Source organism: Chelonia mydas, chromosome 5 (genome assembly GCF_015237465.2).
Source record: "Chelonia mydas isolate rCheMyd1 chromosome 5, rCheMyd1.pri.v2, whole genome shotgun sequence".
NCBI lineage: Eukaryota > Metazoa > Chordata > Testudines > Cheloniidae > Chelonia > Chelonia mydas.
Genome location: NC_051245.2, coordinates 97,614,950 through 97,637,559, shown reverse-complemented (window position 1 = coordinate 97,637,559; position 22,610 = coordinate 97,614,950). Strand labels below are relative to the sequence as shown.

At 41.1% G+C, this 22,610-nt stretch overlaps 1 long non-coding RNA gene across 1 annotated transcript; it reads left to right on the top strand.

The window, feature by feature from the left end:
- Positions 1-4,053: 4,053 nt before the first annotated feature.
- On the top strand, positions 4,054-19,907 carry LOC119566659. Its single transcript, XR_005225945.2, has 3 exons — positions 4,054-4,203; positions 8,048-8,129; positions 18,495-19,907. It is a non-coding gene; the product is annotated as an uncharacterized LOC119566659 (long non-coding RNA).
- Positions 19,908-22,610: the final 2,703 nt, after the last annotated feature.

Sequence of the window (22,610 nt, the reverse complement as noted above, 5' to 3'; positions counted from 1 at the left end):
CTACTTAATGAAACATTTCATGTACGTGTGCAACGGTCTGCTATATCTTATACTGAAAGAAACACATGTACTGAAGTGCATAGGAACATATTAAATATGTACTATGTAATTAAACACAGGTATAGTCAACTGAAAGACAGCAAATTCTAAGGTGAAAATTCACACTGTGTACATTAAATAGACTAAAATGTCAACAATGACATAACAAAATTTAAAACTCCAGCCCGTCCTATTTCTCTATCAATGGAAGTTGTCCTAAATGACATTACTGAGTTAGGAAAAACTTCATAGTAAAAGAATCTCAAGGGTTACGGATTTAATGATCGCTATGGAATAGTGCTAAGGCACTGGAAATCTGAGACTTTCCAAAATGGACAATTTCCATAGGAGATGCAGCCTCTTGTGTGAAAAGACTATTCAGAGACACCGCCATGCCATACTCATTTTTGTGACAGACATGGAGATACACCAGCACTGCATAAGCATCATTAGTGTAGGCTCAGATTCTAATCTAGCAACGGTCCAGTACCTTCACTCGGATAATTATTTCCAAAGGCAAGAGTAAGACATAGGGGCAGTGAGTAGAGTATGCACTAAAATTCGCTGCCGATAAGCCCTTTCCCCTCCCTGGAATGCTACCTCCGAGTGAGTTCCACAGGCCTGAATCACCATTGTTACTCCAGTTAACATTAGTGTCATTTTGAAAATCAAGCTACTCATAGAGGTACCTAAACAAGGATTTAGGAGCCTAATTTTAAGCAGCCAAACTGTAAAATCATAGTCTTTATAACAAACACAATTTGTTCTAAGACAGAAGCATTCACTTGCACAGTAGCAGCTCTGATGACTGTAGCTTTAACACAACTGCCTGATGTGAACCCTTATTTTTTCACGTTTTGAGTGACTTGAAATCCAGTAAAATGAATAGATTTTTTTTTTTAAAGCCAGAAGGGACTATTATTATAATCTAGTCTGATTTTCTTCATAACACAAGCCAAAGAACCTCCCCCAGTAATCTCTATGATAAGCTATAGATTAGATCAGTGTTACTGGTAACTAAATGTACTATGAAATATACCGTACTACTGACACACTACAGAAATAGTCAGGACTACTTATTCTGTGCACCTGTTGAGGGCAGTGTAAGGCCCAAATTGGTTTTTTTTTTTTTTTTTTTACCCTTTGGAATGCTGAGTATGTGATTCAGACAGTGGATATCACGCTGTGAGGGAGCAGAGCAGTCATGTGTCTTATCTTCCTTGCCATATCTCAAACCCACACTTTTCTAACTGCCGCATGTAATTAGCCGTTGGGGTGTGCACAGGTATAAACAAGGTCAGAACTTGATCCATTAAGTTTGCTTTCAATAAACTATGTAATGTCCGGTGTGACATTAATCTCTACCACATAAACCCCAAGTAATCAGCCTTTGTGTCAGGTGCAAAAGGGGCTGTGGAGTCCATTTGCAGCTTCTGTTCCCGCCCGTCGTCTGCACTCCACATCCCCCCTTATCTGGTGTGCTAGGAACACTGGATCTGTATAAGCAAAGTCCATTTCCTTAATCTCTCCTACATCCAATCTGTTTGAGCTTGGCACAGCACTACCTTCTTTTTAGACGGGCTCTGAAGGCCTCCCAGCACAGCCCTGTTTTCATGGCCCACCTGAGACCTAATGGAATGGAGACCTTGCACAGGTTATCTGCACCATGGGAGAACTTCCCCAGAATGAATGTGTATATCAATGTAATTCTCCTCTAGCTTCAGCCCCCACTGCATATAGTCCCCTTTGTAACTTCTATAATTTACTTCATGGCTCATTGTTAAACACATTGCAATAATCCCTGGAAAATAAATCACGCAGCACACCCGTGAATTATAAGGCAAAACAAATCAAAGCTAAAAGTTCACTTGCTCTTTCTATCTTTAAACTGAGGCTCCTGCAGCTTTGATAGGAGATCTACTCGCATCACAGGGAGAACTGCTCCAGGGAAACTGGAAGAAGAGCTGCCCACCAGAGCAGTAATCAGGAGTATGCAGCCATGAATGAGTTTAGAACAAAAGGCAGGCAGCAACAGGACCTTGCAGAGGAGAAGCAACAGTGCCTGTGTTGGAGACACAACAATAGGTATAGCAAAGAGACAGAGCCACTGGAGTCTCTGCAGAGCACAGCTCAGAGACTTGCACCATCTATTATGTAACATCTTTTTCAAAATCTAATCTTAATTCCATGGTGCTTACTATATTTCATGCTTGTGGTGACTGGGGCTCTGCTCTTGGGAGGATCGCTGTGTCACCAGAATCACTCAACTCAGTTGTCACTTTGTAGTTCAGATGCCAGTTTCATAGGCAGCATGGCCCAGTGGATGAGGCACCAGACTTTGAGTCAGGAGACTCTCTGGTAAGACTCCTGGCTCTCCAACTGACTTGCTGTGTGACCTTAGGTAGGACCTAAGTAATTTCACTTAGACTCTCTGGGCCTTCATTTCTTCCCCTGTAAATAATAATGCTTACCCACCCCTGTAAAATGCTTGACCTACAGGTGAAAAGCGCTCCATAAAAGCTATGTGTTTTGGTATATGTACAGTAAATATGGTTACCACAAGTAATATGTACTTTTAGAATGAATTATTTTGCCCCCCCTCCCCATCTAGTAAGTAGGATGAAATGCACTTCGTCAGTAGTTCCCAACCATGGGCATATGTAGCAGCACCAGCACTTCTGCCTTCTGTGATTGGGACTCTTAAATTCTTATTCCCAGCCCTATTGCAGAGGGCCTGTGTACCCCTTTCAACTCAGTAAAGCAATAACAATAAAGATATTGAGAGAAACTAGTAAGTTAGATTTGGTCATATCTATGATAACCAAATCACATTTTTGATAACAGAAGGGCCATCTCTCTTTGTAACCATTTTAAGTTAGAGGTTTTTTTGTGTTTGTTTGTTTGTTTTTTTTTGGGGGGGGGGGGGGAGGGGGGAGGAGGGTCCAGCTTAAATTCATCCCTTTCAACCTACTGCCCTCATCAGATATCTCTTCCTTTGAAGTAACCAGATTGGTATGTAATAATCTTAAAAAGTTCACTTCCAGATAAATGAAAAATTTCAAAACTTCCCTAAAGGTTACAGCACTATGCTAACATCACCATTGACCTCAATTCTGTCAGCATGTTTTCCTTAATGTTCAGATTACCAGGAAATAATGTCTAATTTACAGCAGAGTTACTACCTTTCTAGACATCAGTAAAGTAACATTACAGCAAGGGGTGAATCAGGTTTTTCCCCCACTCATTATATAGCTGTGTTCATTCTGTGCTCAGTGTGCCTATTTGGTAGAACTGAGGAAAGAGTTCAAGAGAGTGCTTCCTTTCTCCTGCCCCCCTCACCCCCCCCAAAATATTTGCTTTAGGAAAACACTTTTTTTTTTCTTTCCCACAAAACTGGTGTCCCAACAGGGATGCCACTACTGTAATTTGTACACTTTCAGCATCCTGCTTCTTAATAGTAAGGCTCACTGGAAAATCATCATGTGCATTGTCTACCTCAAGTGGTAAATTTACTGGAGGACAACTGCTAACAGGTTTGGAAAATTTTACTCTAGATTACAAATTGGCTAACCTCTCTAGCTCTGCATTTATTTTCATAATTAATTACTGCTTCTCCTTGGCAGACAAGTCTATAATCTTATTGGTCCTGATTCTCCACCTCATGCCGCTTGTTTAGTCAGTTGCACTTATAGAATAGGAGAAATGTAGGGCTGGAAGAGACCTCAAGAGGTCATCTACTAGATCTAGTCCAGCCCTCTATGCTAAAACAGGATTAAGCATACCTACACCATCTCTGACTAGTGTTTGTTGAACTTGTTCTTAAAAACCTGTGCAAAGTAGCTGTACGACACTACTCATCAGTATGGTTGCATTTCATATCCACTTTGTACAGGTGTAAAGGATTGCACCAAAGAAAAGCTGTGGCTGTGTACTCTGTGCTATGTCCCTGTAATTCATCCTTTCGACTGGCCCCTCTGATGCCAAAGTACAGCAGCTCATAAAGACGACCTGAATCACTGAAATGTTGATTTTAACCTCTCGCTCTCTCTTGAATCCACAAGCCCCTCCAAGGAATGTACTTGGTGTTAATACATGAAAAGAGAATTCTTTATTTTTCATAAGATGTGACATTGTTTGTTTACAATTTATGGGCATTGCTATTAGGTGAGTTTTAAGCCTTGTTTTGTGGAGGGAGGGAGGATGCGGGGGAAGAATATGATACTGATCCTGCAAAAAAGTATAGTACCAAGGGTCCAAATTCTGATCTCGGATAAGTACATGCTACTCCCAGTGATATAAATGGGAGCTGTATGCCCATATCAGAGGGCAGAATTTACCCTTTAGATTAAAAAACTAGAAGGGTTTAATTACAAAATAAGGGAGAAAAACCAGTGTCAAACTCTGTTTTAATCTGTATTTGTTTCATACTGTAAAGATTCTAAAAAACTGCATTAAAAATCCTTGTATTGCATGTGTGCAAACAATACTTAAACTTGCAAGTGCTTTACAATTATTAACAAGTGCTGCTTAGCATCAGATAAACTAGTAAGTACTTAATTAAGGGATTGGATATGAAGGTGCAGTCACTTAAAGTAAGTGTGTGTGTGTGCATTCAAAACAGGATTTTAGTAATCTAATTACCTGTCTAACCTTCCTTAATGTACTTGCAGGTGTCAGTAATGTATAATTTATGAGGATTGTTTGCAATATGCTCTCTAATGTTCAGATTGTTCATCTGAGGGCTAGGTTTGCTTTTTATTTTTTTAATTTTTTTACTATTTGTATTTTCTTTTCACATTTGGACAAAGTTGAAGTGAATGAAAGGCTTTTTACCTGTCAAGACCTGAGTTCAGGATTCTAGGCTATACTGCCAAAAAATGCACTTACAGGATTAAATTCACCTTGTGCAGAAGGCCAGCACAAGTCTTATACATCTCTTAATCCCTCAACTAATTCCCTGGTCCTATAGCCCACAAGTGCATGGAAATCCCATTGAAGTCAATGGGAGTGTTGCATGTACAAGCACTGAGAGATCAAGCCCTTAATCAGACTGGTGCCAGCAATCATTCCAGCCTTTTAATTCTTTATGAATTATTTACATGAATGTGAAATTGCCTTATTTGCCTTCAGAGAAAGGTTGACATTAAGAAAGTTTTTGTGCCTGTTTAACGTCTGAACAACACCAGCTGTACAAAGCCCAGGACTCCAATCTCCCTAGCTATCGCAGTTCCTCTCTACCTACAGAGCTATGGGACCAATGCAATACAACTAGAAGCAGGACTACAGAACAATTCACTAACCAGGATGCTTTGCTCTTCTATATTTATTTCTCTCCTTCTTTCTCTACTTCTACCCCCATTTTTACTCTAGCAATTGCCGTTTGTCTTCTTATTTATTCTCTCATCTTCCCCTGTCAATCTCATTTTTGTTTGTCATGGTCTTATCCAGTTCTCATGCACTAGTCCAGTGCTGCAACGTTTTGGCTGCAAACACCACAGGGAAGATAGAATTAAAACTATATTTAAATAAAATTTCATGCAAAACATTTTTACTTTAATTTTTTTTCTCCCTGAAGAAATAAATGAGAAAGAGAGGAAGAGGAAAGATGAAAAAGAAGACTTATTGTTTAAGAAACAAGGTGTTATATGAAGAATTTCAGCAAATGCACATAAGAACAAATTTTCAAAAGGGCTGTCACACAGTGAGCTGGCCCTTTAAGCAAGTCCAGAGTTCAGCCTCTCCTGAGACTAGTTTACCTTCTAGTGCAGGGGGGAGAGGCATGGGATTAGGAACAGGGCCTGGTTGGGGGATATAAGGATAATCTGAGATCAGTCAAGGGAGAGACTCAGACTATTAGGAGACCGGAGTGAGCTGCTCCACACAGAGACTCAGAGAAAGTGGGCTGGAGGCTCTCCTCACTTCCCAGCACAGGACCTGGGAAGTCCATGTCTGTGGGAAGCAGTAACTGATTAGGAAGGCTGCAGGGAAACACACCTGCTGGGAAGAAAGCCTCAGAAAGGAAAATTTTAAGGACTCTGCACTAAGGGTTGTGACCGAGCAGGAAGCTGGATGGAAGCTGTGTAGTTTTGAACTTTGGTTTATTAACAAACTCCCAGAAGGGTTGAGTTATTGTGAAAACACCTGCCATGTGAACCTTCCTTAACTTGATAAAAAGGAAACCGAGGCACTGGAGGCACCCTAAGCTACCTTAGGTAGCTCCTGCTACAGAGGCCTTGACCTGTCCTCTTCACATGCACGATATCTGAGCACTGTCACTTCTGCATCCAGCTGCTAGAATATAAATGAGCAACATTCATTTGTGTTCTGTCTGAAATTGTTAATGTGGTTTTGTGTATATACTCTGTTATCTGGGTGCACAAAGGAACACTACATTTTGAAATTTTGGCCTTTGTCAATTTGTTTGGCAAGTGGCATCACCATTGTTTTCCCTCTGGTAGCTCCGTAGATTAACTTCAATATGTATCACTTAATTAAGGAATAGGATTGGGAGCAGGTTTTCCCAGAATTCTTTTAAATTACTCCCCTCCCCCGCCCCCCCGCCCAACAGGGCTTCTTTCTTACAGCTTTCCCAGAATAAAATCCTTGTGTTTACCCCTGATGTTTCTGCGCACAACCTATTTTGTACTTGAATCCAGTAAACAATTGCTTGCTCGCTCGCTCGAGCACACAAACATGAAGACTCCTTAGACTTCCTCCCTTTTAATTCTATTGACCAGAAATGTATAGGAATGAAGTAGATCATGGGCTTGGTAGCAGGATATAGTCTTTCCTCTTTAGGTCACCAATTCAAACTATTATCTTCTGAGGGCTATTTGGGACCTATGTTAAAGGATGCTTGTAATCTAAAACCCAGATCGGAACTGAGATATGTTCATATAATAACCATCACCACAGCTGGTGCTGGCTGTTAATCCTAGCAGAGAGGCTAAGGATTGAGGGGCATGGAGGTTGAACTCCCACAAATTCCCTCTAGGTCTGAGGCACGCTGGTGCAGCATGTGGCATTTCAGTTTTTGCTGGTGCCTGTGCTTCCTATTTTCTGTGGATAAATAGAAGACTTCAGCCTCCAGGACTGAGGACACCAGCTCATTTTATGCAGGTGAGGTGACCAAACCACCATCACATGGTAACAACTTTAGTCTATTGCACCTGGGAAGTTGTTTCCATTTATTTATGAATGCAATTGAAACTTCCTGAGCACTTAAAAGGAAAGCTAAGTTTACAAAGCCTGCAAGGATTTAACTGCTGACTAAATAATATATCTGTCACAGATGGGGGTGTGTAAAATAAATGTAATCAACTCATTTATTTTTGGTTTCAGAGTAACAGCCGTGTTAGTCTGTATTCGCAAAAAGAAAAGGAGTACTTGTGGCACCTTAGAGACTAACCAATTTATTTGAGCGTGAGCTTTCGTGAGCTACAGCTCACTTCATCGGATGCATGTGAGCTGTAGCTCACGAAAGCTCATGCTCAAATAAATCGGTTAGTCTCTAAGGTGCCACAAGTACTCCTTTTCATTTATTTTTGGATCCAAGACTTTCCAGCAGTGTCCTAAATCTGTGTAATGTGACTAAATGCTGCATTTGAATCTCTGATTTTTAGCTGAAAAAATGTGTAAAATCTCAGGTACCCAGATAGGTTATTGGCTGACTATACAGCAGATGAGGCTCACGAATACAAGTTGTTCCAGGAAAACTCAATTGTAATTCACACTCACTAAAGCCTATATTTTCCTCTAGGTATGTGCAGAGAACTCCCACTAACTTTGGGCTTGATCCTACTTGCACTCAAATCAGTGACAGTTCTGCCACTGACTTTAATGTGAGCAAGGTCTAGCCCCTTTAATATGAGTTAAATGTTGTTCTTCTCTTGATATACTCCTTTTTGTCATTTCTAGATCTTACTTTCTCAGCTGGTAGCATGGAAATAACTTACCTGTTTCGCAACTAGTGCCTATTTTATTACTCAGACCACACCTCCTTTTACAGATTTGCCATCAGAAACACAGAAGACACATGGATCTGAAAATCCACACTTTCAAGGAGAAAGCAGGATGCCAGCAGTATACAGGTTTGGTGCAGAGTCTTACTTCTATCCCTTTAATCAATAATGTCCCCCAAATATCACAGAACTTCAATATACATATGAGAAGAGAATTTGTCCTTTTATAATTAACATAAGAAGGTCTGTACTAGGTCAGCCCAATGGTCCATCTAGCTTACTATACTATATTCTGACAGTGGCAAATGCCAGGTGCTTCAGAGGGAATTAACAAAACAGGACTATTTTGAGTGATCCATCCCGTCATCAGGCTCAGTTTCTGGCCGTTGGAGGTTTAGGGACACCTGGGGCATGGGATCGCATCCCTGACCATCTTTGCTAATGGTCATTGATGGACCTATCCTCCAGGAACTCACCTAATTCTTTTTTTTAACCCAGTTATATTTAATAACTGTGCATAAAATACACCACAGATAAGGACACTTTACCAATAATATTTTGGCTGTGATGGTGAAACTGAGAAGTTTTTGACAAAGGCACAACAACAATCTCAAATGCAGGCTTATTTAAAAGCAACACTTATTTAAACAAAGGATATTCATAATAAAATTATAGTACTCCCATGATAATCCTTTATCTCTGGAAAATGGGTTTTCCCTTAGCCCAATTACTGGTAGGAGTTTTTATTAACTTCCTGTGCCAAAGGATTATTATGAAATCATACTTGATGGAAGGCTTAAAAATCCTGGTATATTTAAAAAAATACACTTTGGGTTCTTTCATTTGCCTTCTGGCTTTTGAACCTTCAGGATGCACATGGATCACTTTATCAGCCGTAAGGGCTAGAAACTTTTTTTTTTTCTAAATGAAAACTCAGCTTCTCATGTAATCCCTTGTGTCTAGGAGCTGGGGATTTTAAGTAAAATATCAAATGTGTAAGAGTTGGCAATACTGTTTCTAGTAAAAGTAGGAAATAATACTAAAGTGGTGGACAAGGTCCCTTGAAATAATACTAAAGTGGTGGACAAGGTCCCTTTAAGAGAAGAGATTAAAATATTAGGAGGAAATGCTGCTGAGGACAAAGATGTTCAAATAAGGGAGCTAGCATAAGAGAACTCCTGATCATTATTTATTTTTGCTGTTCAGTGTGGCTCCACCCATAAAGCATATTTGATTATTGAGATTCTAAGGCAAACAAATACTCTGACACACGTTAAACAAAGAAGAGAAAGAGACTGTGCGTGTATGTGATGTCAGAAGATTCAGCAACAGATGAATGGAAACAAACAAAATCCCCAACTTTTGTGAGATTTGATTGGTACAAATCAAATCAAAATAAGTCATAGAAAGCCAGATAAATATTTGGAGATAAAAATGGAAACCAAACTAAAATCAGTAAGAATATAAATGTGTCAACTAAAAGGCAATGAAAGCAAAGAATAGAAAAATGAGTGAGACATGGAAGCAACCCGAAACATGTAACACATTAGCGACGCACAGAGGAAACAAACAATATAACCCATCTCAATTTTCAAGGGTTTGTGGTGTGTCTTTAGATTTATACCTACTGTGAATTAAATAGCCCTTGCTGTGCAAGTTTTTGTGTGGATGGGTATGTATATTATTTTGTTGCAAAGACTTGTCTTCCACTTGCAGTAACCACAAAGATGGATTCATCTCATTTTATGTCTCATGCAAATCATGGTTAAATTTTACAAGTGAAAGGTGAAGAATTTATATGGCTGGGAGACAGGAAGTTCAAAGTTTAATATTTTGACATTAGTTTAGCCCATTGCACGTATGCGGTATTTTCATTACTGCAGATAAATCCGTGGCAAATGGTCTGAGGCTTGTTGAACCACTCCCTAGGGAGCCTGACATCAGTGGAACTATTCACCTGTGTTAAGTTAAATGGGTGTGTATTCAGGCTTGTCTCCACAGTGCACTAGTGTGCACCAGCTGGCTGTAAATTCTAGTGCAGGACAGTGTGTTATGTGTTAACTGTCCTCGTGGACCCTGCTGACATGCACTAAAAATTCTTTAGTGAGTGTTGACATAGTCCTGTTCAAAATAGGACTATAGCAGGGCACAATACAAAAATTTTAGTGCATGCCAGCAGGGCCCACATGGACAGTTAGTGTCTGACATGCTGACACACACGGGAATTTACATTCCAGCTGGTGTGCACTAACCCACCTTGTAGACAAGCCCTAAGGCTTTGCGAGATCGGGACCTTAGTCTGATCTTGCTCTCATTCAATTCAATGGCTGCTGCGGGGAGAGAGAGCTGCGGGGGAGTCCTCTCGCCCCACCCCAAAGCCCACCCCCCCCCCATCTGGAGCCCTCAAACCCACCCACCCCCCCCCCCGCCGCCATATCCCAACCCTCCGGCCCCACCCTGCAACATGAATTTTGTTATGTGCACCAGTATGGAGGTGATGTGTCACACACATTGGTGCATATAACAAAATTCATTCTGCACATGGATGGGGAAAATTAGAGGGAACACTGCTGCGCAGTATTTCATTGCTGTGTAGACTTCTGGGCTTGGACTGCAGCCTGGGTGCTAGGACCCTGTGGGGTGGGAGGGTCCTAGAGCTCCAGCTCCATACTGAGCCTGGAGGTCACGCTGCTATGAAACAGCCCCGCAGCCCGAGCCCCGCGATGAGCCCAAGTTGGCATGTACAGGCCAGCGATGGGTTTTAATTTACTGTGTAGACATACCCCAGAAGTCAATGGGGCTCTACAAAGTTTCAGGGATCCACCCACCTGGATCCAGTTGGAAGGTTAGAGCCTACATTTAAGGTTCATCTGCTTTTAAACTGACTGCAATAAATTATTAAAGCAAAAAAACTGGTTTCCCCTATGCTCACGAAACTCTGCACTTACTGTGAATTTGCTTAAATTTTACAGTGGAGAGAAAAAGAATGTTCTTAGACTGGGTATGTGAAGTTTCAACCCCAAAAGGGCATTTGAGATATTTAAGAGTAACCAAAAGAAGATATTTATAACAGAATACTCTTCTCATCTATAATATCCACTACACACTGTTTCTGATGCCAACAGCCCTGATCCAGCAAACACCAGTTGCAAGAAGACCCCTCCTCCCTCCTATTGAAGTCTATAGGGTTCTGTGGGGACACAAGCAGAGTCAATGGCAGGATCAAAGCCTCATAGTTTTCTCACCAAGGGGAGGAGGAGAAGAAATGCGCACACATAAGAAAGGGAGGGGAGGGGATATGAGAAGGTATTTTCCACTAGTCACCCTGTGTTTTGAAGTGTGCTCCCTTTTATACAGTTTTGACCGCAGACCTTGTTCCATGTTCTTTCCTCTTGGTGGTTCAGCATGCCCAGTGTGAAGGAAGGTTATCTTGTAGAGTATGACTTCTTATTTTCCCAGAGGTATTCGCAAGCATGAGGACAAGCAAGAATAATCAGTGATTTTGATTATTCATTGATCATCCTGCCTTTTTCCTCTCTCTCACACCTCCAGAGAAAATGACAAGGGAGCATATTTGAAAATCCCTACCATACTTTTTTCCAAAGGCACCTAAGAGGCATAGGTGCCCAAATCCCACTGAATCCAATGGGATTTGGGTGCCTAACTTCCTTAACCCTTTTTTAAAATCCTGGCCTTTATAAACATAAATAAATATCTTTGATTTTAAGCCACATGCAAATTAGGTTCAATCACTGTTCAGAATATAAAAACATCAAAGCAGGGAAACTGAGTTAAGGCTAATATTTTTTCTTAGCTATATACAGCCGGGGAGGGTATGGAGTGAGGGGTGATGAAGAAAATTTGATCCTTAGCTCTAGATAACTTCACTGATTTCATAAATTTAAGCTGGACCCAAAATGTGGTTTGAACGATAGCACTTTCATAGGTGTGCTATTTTATATCAATACCACCTACTAAGAAAATTGTATTCTGAAAACAATAATCCTACATGAAGAGGTGTTGTCAGGAGCTATTCCTCTTACAACTGCAATTGGTTACATGATAATAGAAGAAAACAGAAGTGTTGCTATCTCCTTCTGAAGCTATTAAAATTTGAAACTCAGGAGCCTGTAGCCAAAACATACAGGTTGACAACTCCTCTTTCTGCCTGATTTAGGCCTTGATCCTGCCATGACTTCCATGCAGCTGGCCCTAGCTCAGCATGGATTCCCATTAACTTCACTGGGGGCTCTGCTTCAACACAAAGGTCTGACTATGTCGAGCTCATTGCAGAACTGGGGCCTAAGCAAAGGCTTTTGGGGGGCATGAGATGGCCCCAGTTCTGCAATGTAATTCCTTAACAATACCCTCTTACCGCCTTTAGTGTGGGAGGAATGTTGACTGGACAGCAGGGGATGAGAGTGATTCAGATGCATGCTTGGCAGGAGGGGAGCCCCCCTCCCTTCATTATCTGCTTAGCAGTGCCTGAGTAAAGGAGATGGGGACAGCTGATAGGCAAGAAGAAGATGGGGCACAAGCAGCAGTCAATCTGAGCTAATCCCAGGTCTTGCAAAAGCTTCTTTCTCTTCAGTTAGCTGCCCTGCCCTCACTCCCTGTGGCTGTAGAGTAAGAGCTGTGCTGCTTATGATGCTTCAGATCTGACCAACCACCTGTTCTGAGGGGGTCAGGAAGGAATTTTTTGATTGGGCTAAATTGGCATGTAGCCTGGTTAAGTTTTTTGGCCTTCCTCACCGCCTCCAGTAGCACACTTGGGTTAGAAGCAACAGGATTTGAGATTCGTATAATGCTGTTATGATTGCCGACTCACTGAAACTTACAGCCGTTGTCTAGTCTGGGCAAAGGCTAAAAGGACCAACTCCCAGCAGTAAATGAGACCGAGGATCATGCAGATGGACTTTGCACTTATGAGGTAGAGAAGCTTCAGGTCTCTGCAGACTACAGTTCACCTCACCTAGCCTTATGGCCTCTGTCACTCCCTGCTCACATGTGGGGGTGGGGTGTGTAGAAGTTTCATAACTGAACTAAGTCCATGGGATAGGCAGGAAGGGTCTACCCCGAGTTATTGTTTGGTTTTTGGTCAAAACCCTGTCACCTGCACTTGAAATAATTAAATGCCTGGTATGTGAGAGCTGGGGCGGGTGATGTAGTGCTCCTCCCAAGTTATAATTAATAAAGTTGCAGTCTGCTGTTTAAACCCATCCCACATGTCCGTCAATCATTTGCCTCTTTGTCCAGGTCAATGAAAGGCTTTTCAGATGTATGTTTATTATTGGATGGATCCTGAGGAAGACTGATATAGCTAGATTCTCCAAAAAGTCTCCAGGTATTATTATAGCTATTAAAAATGCGAGGGAGGGAAATCTTTTGAAAATTTTGCACGTTTTTTTGGACATTTTTTCATCAATATTTTGATCTCTTCTAAATTTTCCAACGAGAAAAGACTCAAAATTAGCTCCCATTTACTGATATAACATCCACGGGCCTGTTCATGAGCCCCATGGCTTATAGCAACCCTTTCAGTGCTCATATCCTCCTGTGGATTAAAAAAGCATTTTTAAAATCACCACTATACCATAAGACCCACATGTCACAGTTCAGGATAATCATGCCTGTATTCCCCCTCCTTGGTTGACTCCCTCATGGCTCCTGGCTCACCTCTCTTTGGGAGACCCATGTCTCTCTCCTTCATGACCAGGATTTTTCCTGATATTACACTGTGATATCCCCATCAAGCCAGACAACCTAAACAAATCAGTGTCTGCACTTTGCTCTATCTCGGAAAGCTATGAACAGCTGAAATTGCCCTCAGTTGTAAGTTGCAACAGAGCTCTTTCTAAGCAAGCACATTTATGCTTAAGGTGAAAGCATTACAGAGAAAACATTAAAAACAATTAAAGAACCTACATGCAAGCTAAAAGGCTTACCAGAGATCACCTCCAACTTCAGCCTCTGGCTCTGGTAGGTGTCAGTCCTTCAAAATCCACAAATGAGTTTTCCCTGTGATACAGGGAAAACTGTCTCAGATTCAGAGCCAGAACAACCATGAATAGTTCAGTCTTTCCTTTATACAGCTTGGGCCTTTGATCTTAGCCCTATGTAACAGGTGATCAGCAGACAAAGGGCTACTACTCAGGGTGTAGCTTCAAAAGGCTGAGTTTTTGCCTAAATGGAGATGTGGAATTTGCATTCACCACCATCTTAATATTTTGCAGAAAATTCACTGCACACCTATTATCCCAAAAGTTCATTCTTGTCAACATTGTTCAATATAGTCTTTTGATCATTTAGGCCTTATATCATATCTCTCCCCAAGAGAGGTTACATACAATCCCAGCCCACAGTAATACATAAATTTTATATTTAGTACAATAGACCCCCAAAGACACTTAAACTTAATTCAATAATGTTTTTCAAGGCTATTGCAGGAAATTGTCATATCTGTCACACCACTTTTTCCAAGGACCTCTGAAATTTGTGCATATAACTATTTGTACATGCAAAAGCCAGATGAAAATTTCCATTGTAAATAATACAGGAAAATACAATTACAATAGCAATGCGACTTTAAGTACCATTAGAAACTCACAAAATCAAGGTTGTGAAAACCAGAGGCCCTTAGCCTGCATTGTGATGCACATGGGCAAAGCTCCACAACCCTATATATCACACTGTAAGATCAGGGATTTACTTTATAAACCAGAATGCAGGAAATCACTGAACGCTCACTGCTTCCATGGTTAGATTTCCTGACCTCTGTCACTGAGTACAACATCCTTGACTCAGGTAATTTTTAGATGATTTTTTTAAGAGGAAGAGAATTATGTCTAGACAGAAGGGTTTTAAAACAAAATTAATTATTTTCTCACTGGGTAAAATGTCTTACCCTGTGTAAGTGTGAAAGGGTATACAAGGTCCTCACGTGCCAATGGAAGGGATGCCCTCTGCCCCAGTGGTGCCTCTAAGAGGAGACCTCACCAAGCCAGACAGTAGTGTGGGGGTTTCACAGGGGTTAATTCCAAGCCAGGATTCACAGACAACTCAGAGAGATGCTATCATAATGGAGCTAGTTGGTTGCAGCTGAGATTGTTTAGATTCTGCCCCTTAAAAAGAAGGTGTGGCTTTCAGAGAGAAGGACAAAGATTGTGGGGTTGTATGCTGAAAGCCAGTACTGAGAGGGAAAATATAGGTGCTATCCTGTCTCATTGTACTTTTTGTTTGTATAATTTTGTATTTCAAACTATATAGAAGAAGTGCAATTAAGGACAAAAGTTGGTCCAGTAAAAGATATTACTTCCACCCACCTTGTCTTTCTAACATCCTGGGACAACGCTGCAAACAGTAAATGTAAAGTCCACTTGTGATAATTAATCTAGTTTATTGTGCATGATAGTGTATGGGCATTATTAGTAAATAACACTCTTATAAAGCCAAGCTTCAGTGTAAATTCCACAATCTAGTTTAAGGATATATTCAAAAAGGCGTCATTATTATATAATGAGTTAATTGGTTCAAGGATTTCAGTTACATTACTTCTAAAAAATGTAGAAGTAGGAGAATGCCGCATAAAGATATGCTATGAATATTTGTTCAAGTCTTTAAACACATGTACTTCAGCCAAGTTTTGTGTTAATTTTTTACCAAGATTCACCTGAGTTCTTTGTACAGAAATGTTCATGGAAAGCATATTTGGAACTTGCTTTCTTTGAACATCATCCCCAGAAAGTGATTATGGGATATACACTCATATAATTAAGACACAGAATTGATACCATCTAACGTATATGGCCAATCATGAGTAAGCACTATAGCTCAGATTTCACATAGCTAGCTGTACACATGAAAAAGTTTGGATATATTTGAGAATTACACTCTGTTCTTTTTTGCTGGCAGTGCATCTCTGAGATGAAATTCATTGATTAAATTATTCTTTATGAATTACTTGATCACATCTAGAAAGAGTAACTCCATAATCATAAAAAGAAAAGGAGGACTTGTGACACCTTAGAGACTAACAAATTTATTGAGCATGAGCTTTCGTGAGCTACAGCTCACTTCATCGGATGCATTCAGCGGAAAATACAGTGGGGAGATTTATATACACAGAGAACATGAAACAATGGGTGTTACCATACACACTGTAACGAGAGTGATCAGGTAAGGTGAGCTATTACCAGCAGGAGAGTCGGGCGGGGAGGGGGAGGAGAACCTTTTGTAGTGATAATCAAGGTGGGCCACTTCCAGCAGTTGAGAAGAACGTCTGAGGAACAGGGGGTGGGGGTGGAATAAACATGGGGAAATAGTTTTACTTTGTGTAGTGACCCATCACCTCCCAGTCTTTATTCAAGCCTAAGTTAATTGTATCCAGTTTGCAAATTAATTCCAATTCAGCAGTCTCTCGTTGGAGTCTGTTTTTGAAGGTTTTTTGTTGAAGAATTGCCACTTTTAGGTCTGTAATCGAGTGACCAAAGAGATTTTTATGGTTGGCTTAGAACAACGCTTCCTCAGCTCTCGTCCCCTACTGCCCCTACTCTACTTGCGCTACATTGATGACATCTTCATCATCTGGACCCATGGAAAAAAAGCCCTTGAGGAATTCCACCATGATTTCAACAATTTCCATCCCACCATCAACCTCAGCCTGGACCAGTCCACACAAGAGAACCACTTCCTGGACACTACGGTGCTAATAAGCGATGGTCACATAAACACCACCCTATACTGGAAACCTACTGACCGCTATGCCTACCTACATGCCTCCAGCTTTCATCCAGACCACACCACACGATCCATTGTCTACAGCCAAGCTCTACAATACAACCGCATTTGCTCCAACCCCTCAGACAGAGACAAACGCCTACAAGATCTCTATCTAGCGTTCTTATAACTACAGTACCCACCTGCTGAAGTGAAGAAACAGATTGATAGAGCCAGAAGAGTACCCAGAAGTTACCTACTCAGGACAAGCCCAACAAAGAAAATAACACAACGCCACTAGCCATCACCTTCAGCCCCCAACTAACACCTCTCTAACGCTTCATCAAGGATCTACAACCTATCCTGAAGGACGACCCATCACTCTCACAGATCTTGGGAGACAGGCCAGTCCTTTCTTACAGACAGCCCCCAACCTGAAGCAAATACTCACCAGCAACCACACACCACACAACAGAACCACTAACCCAAGAACCTATCCTTGCAACAAAGCCCATTGCCAACTGTGTCCACATATCTATTTAGGATACACCATCATAGGGCCTAATCACATCAGCCACACTATCAGAGGCTCGTTCACCTGCACATCTACCAATGTGATATATGCCATCATGTGCCAGCAATGCCCCTCTGCCATGTACATTGGCCAAACTGGACAGTCTCTACTTAAAAGAATAAATGGACACAAATCAAATGTCAAGAATTATAATATTCAAAAACCAGTCGGAGAACACTTCAATCTCTTTGGTCACTCAATTACAGACCTAAAAGTGGCAATTCTTCAACAAAAAAACTTCAAAAACAGACTCCAAGGAGAGACTGCTGAATTGGAATTAATTTGCAAACTGGATACAATTAATTTAGGCTTGAATAAAGACTGGGAGTGGATGGGTCATTACACAAAGTAAAACTATTTCCCCATGTTTATTCCCCGCCCCCACCCCCCACTGTTCCTCAGACGTTCTTGTCAACTGCTGGAAATGGCCCACCTTGATTATCACTACAAAAGGTCCCCCCTCCCCGCTCTCCTGCTGGTAATAGCTCACCTTACCTGATCACTCTCATTACAATGTGTATGGTAACACCCATTGTTTCATGTTCTCTGTGTATGTAAATTTCCCCACTGTATTTTCCACTGAATGCATCCGATGAAGTGAGCTGTAGCTCACGAAAGCTTATGCTCAAATAAATTTGTTAGTCTCTAAGGTGCCACGAGTCCTCCTTTTCTTTTTGCGGATACAGACTAACAAGGCTGCTACTCTGAAACCTGTCCATAATCATAATAAACTAATCATAACAGAATCAAAATTAAGTATTAGCAACCAGTAAAATAAATCACGTAGGCTATCCCTGTCTTGTACATGAGCACTCGGAGAAATAAAAAGGAAAATATTCTCTTGGTATTATCCCTTACTGATGTTTGGAACCTTTCCAAAGCAATAGCACAAAAGCTAGCAAGGAATTAATGGCTGCTAGCTATCTGACAACTACTTCACTAGAAGATAATGGACAAAAATTTTCCATTACCTATCCAGTAGCTACACAGCATAATATTTGGCAAAGGTGAGAAGTACTGTTTAATATCTCCCCTCTGTACAGCTACAGAAGATTCTGTTCCTTTACCTTAGGAAACTGTTACTGTACTAGTGGAATGGATCCTGAAGGTCTTAGGTTTCCTTGCTTTAAACATAGATTTTTCTGACTTTCCATAGTTCACCTTGATATAATAGCTCTTGACACTGTATTATGTCTTCTGTACAGCCCAAAGAGCCTGAAATTACTCCCACTGAAGTCAGTGAGAATTTCAAAATTAAATTCTATTGAAGCAGGATTGGACGCAAACAGAATTCAACATTCTACACAACCTGAAGACACTGCTGGATACAGTGTCATTGTTCTCAGCCATGAAGAGCCTGGCATCTGCACCTTGATAATATTGTCCACTGTTATAAACCTATTTTCCATTCAGGTGCTCAAACAGGCCATCCAGAATTGCAAAGTGATGTCTGACAGCAGACCAGGTTACCCATCTGTAGACCCTGAAAAATAGTTACTTTGGTTATGTGCATATCCAAGCCAGCCCTACGGACATGGCCTAGATTAGCCAATTGTCTTAAAAATATAGGAAATAGTGACTAGTTATAAATTGAGAACTTCCTGTGCCAGGGCTGACATCAGCACCATCAAATATACGTATACTCTAACTCTACAGTTAAGCCAAAAAGAAAGCTTATACTGGAATTGCTGATTGAAGAGAACAAATTGAAAGAATTCTCTGATGGCTAGAAAGATGGGGTCTTAGACATAGGAATCCAAAAGATTGAGCACACTATAAATGTGAATGGATTAATTGCCGGGATTACTGGCTTTAGAGTCTTCTTTTTCAGCCAAAGATATCCTCAGTCCCAGAAGTGGATAAAAATGCCTTGGTTCATTTGAGAACAATCAAGTCAATTGTGATGCAAGGTCCTCCTGATGCCAAAAGGCAGAGAGGAAAGGGGTGCATAAGGGATCCCAGGGTCTGATATCTGCATAATAGCCCACCAAAGAATGTCATTAAAATCTCTAATAAAAGCCTGTGTCATATGGGTTATCATAATTATTGTGAAATGTTTATACAGCAAATATATGAAGAGTTATGTGTATCTATACACTAAAAATTTGTTCTCTGGGTTTGTTAGTGAAGACTGGTCACCAAAAAGCAATTCACCTACTCTTGACAGGTGGGGGGAAGAGATGCTTATCTCACTCTGGCTGGTTATATGGAAATTAAATATTGTATGTTTCACAATGGATGCCCACTTACAGTTTGAGCAAAATGCTAATCAACAAATTGCCAGGGCTGGAGGAAAAACCAAAACCAGCAGGGTCGGGATTATCGTGTTTGGGAGTAAGACAATTAACTTTTGAAACGATATCTGGAGTGCAGATGATTCCCCAGATATTCTGTCAATCTGTAAGGACAAGCAGCCAGATAGTTCGATCTTATGGGAAGGGATCTCAGCCAATCGCTGGGAAAAGGACTTGGGGTAACCTATCTTGTTTGGTAAGTCAAGGCTTGAGAAAGCATGTTATGATCTTGTTTTATATGTAATCATTTGTTTTCAATATTCTTACTTTCTATCTCTTGAATCTCTGTTCTTCGATAATAAATTTATACTCGTTTTCATTATATATGCAGTGTGTTAAGTAGAGTGATGATCCTGTGTTGAATCTTGCAAGCTGCTGTACACTATTCCTTTGGGAGTAGCGAATCTGAAAGTTCTGTGAGCGATCAGTGGAATGGGGACTGAGCACTCCAGAGGGATGCTCAGGAGTTGGCCCAGATGGGAGTGCTTGTGTTGACAGAGGCTGGTAGAGTCAGGGAGCTGATCCACAGCTGGCACGGACACGACTGCCTTGTGCTAACGGCAGGTGGTAGTGAGTTGCCATACAATTCTGGGTACCCCAGGGAAGCTTCACATCTGCGGCTTAACCATGTATGTTCCTTTCTACAGAAGGGGGTCAAGAACTGATTCTCTTGGCTGAGCTCACATTGATCTGAGTTGTGCTTGAAGAGCAGTGGGAAAATGTTCAACAAGGTATCATCATCCTAGTTAAGAAAAACTAAGCCTGCAACCAGTCAGCATAAAGTAAGGAAATCCCTTAAGAACAGTGTCTGGTTTTATAAAAGCAGGCAGTGGGGCCAGGGGAGAGTCTAGGCTCAACAAACGATGGCCCCACTGGCTCCAATGAAACAAATTCAGTCCATTCCACCAAGTGTATGTTTCGTCTGATGAGAAATAACTGAGGGCTTGTCTACACTCACCACAGGATCGAAGCTGCAGTGATCGATGCATCAGGGGTCGATTTAGCAGGTCTAGTGAAGACCAGAGGGAAGACCTGCTAAATCTAGTGAAGACCCACTAAATCGACCGCTAGGTGCTCTTCCGTCAACTCCTGTACTCCACCTGATCGAGAAGTATAAGGGGAGTTCATGGGAGAGCGTCTCCCATTGACGTTGCGTAGTGCGGACCCCGTGGTAAACAGATCTAAGCTACATCCATTTGAATTACGCTATTCATGTAACTCAAATTGGGTAGCTTAGATTGACTTTTCCCTTTAGTGTAGACAAGGCCTGAGACACTGGAGCCCAGAGATCTGTTAGAGGGGGAATAATAGCAGAAACTCACGGTTGCTGTCTCTGCTGGACAGCAAGGAGGAATTACACCCAAATGTCTGGATAAGTGTAGGAGACCAATAAAAGACTAATTGTATTTCCTGGGAACTGCATTCTTAGTGAGAATACTTAATGTTATTTTAATATATGGTTTGTTTAATTAGGCTATTTTTCCTCTAAGTTGATCATATCATTTAAACTGGAAAATAGGCTTCTCTGAAACAAAAAAATCCAAATCTTTCATTGAAGACCATGGTGGGGGAAGACTGTTTCTGATGGTAGGAAGACAGAGTGCAGAAAATTATTTATTTTATTTAAGAGGAGAAATGGAACTCTCCTTGTAGTTCTGTGTAAACTGCCAGCAAATAATTGTCAGCAAATTAGAATCAATCATAGAATCATAGAATATCAGGGTTGGAAGGGACCTCAGGAGGTCATCTAGTCCAACTCCCTGCTCAAAGCAGGACCGATCCCCAATTAAATCATCCCAGCCAGGGGTTTGTCAAGCCTGACCTTAAAAACTTCTAAGGAAGGAGATTCCACCACCTCCCTAGGTAACGCATTCCAGTGTTTCACCACCCTCTTAGTGAAAAAGTTTTTCCTAATATCCAACCTAAACCTCCCCCACTGCAACTTGAGACCATTACTCCTTGTTCTGTCATCTGCTACCACTGAGAATAGTCTAGATCCATCCTCTTTAGAACCATCTTTCAGATAGTTGAAAGCAGCTATCAAATCTCCCCTCATTCTTCTCTTCTGTAGACTAAACAATTCCAGTTCCCTCAGCCTCTCCTCGTAAGTCATGTGTTCCAGTCCCCTAATGATTTTTGTTGCACTCCTCTGGACTCTCTCCAATTTTTCCACATCCTTCTTGTAGGGGCCCAAAACTGGACACAGTACTCCAGATGAGGCCTCACCAATGTCGAATAGAGGGAAACGATCACGTCCCTAGAAGTTAGGAACTGTAGAAAACTGATCAGGTAAGCCAAGGGACACAATGAGAAATCTATGGCCAGCAGAGTTAAGGACAAATAAGGAGTTTTAAAAATATATTAGCAATAAAAATAATCCTGACAATGGTATTGGTCCATTAATAGATGGCAATGGTAGAATTCTCAATAATAATGAAGAAAAGGCAGAAGTGTTAAATATTTCCATTCTGTACTGGGGGAAATGTAGAAACAGAAGATGCAGTCTTACAATTTGATAACTCTTTCCCTTCCACTAGTATGTCTGGAGATGTTAAACAGAAGCTACTAGCATTAGACATTTTAAAATAAGCAGGTCCAGGCAGTTTGCATCCAAGAGTTTAAAAGAGCAGGCTGAAGAACTTGCTGGACTCAATGCTGATTTTCAATTAGTCTTAGAACACTGAGAAAGTTCCAGAAGACTGGAAGAAAGCTAATGTTGTGTCAGTTTTAAAGAGTGTAAAGGGGATGAGCTGGTAATTATATGGCTGTCACCCTGACATTGATCCCTGGCAAGATAATGGAGTGGCTGACATAGGACATGATTAATAAAGAATTAAAGGAGGGTGTAATGGGGTCTCACACACACACACCTTAGACTTTCTAAGGGCATGTGCCTGCACACTCTCTTGGTTTGTGGAGGGCTTTCAAGTGATTCAGTCCTCCAACTTAGTCACACACAGTCTGTATGTGAAATAAAATCCCCTTCCAGGGAAACAGTCTGACCGGGGGGCCTATCTCAGTACTCCT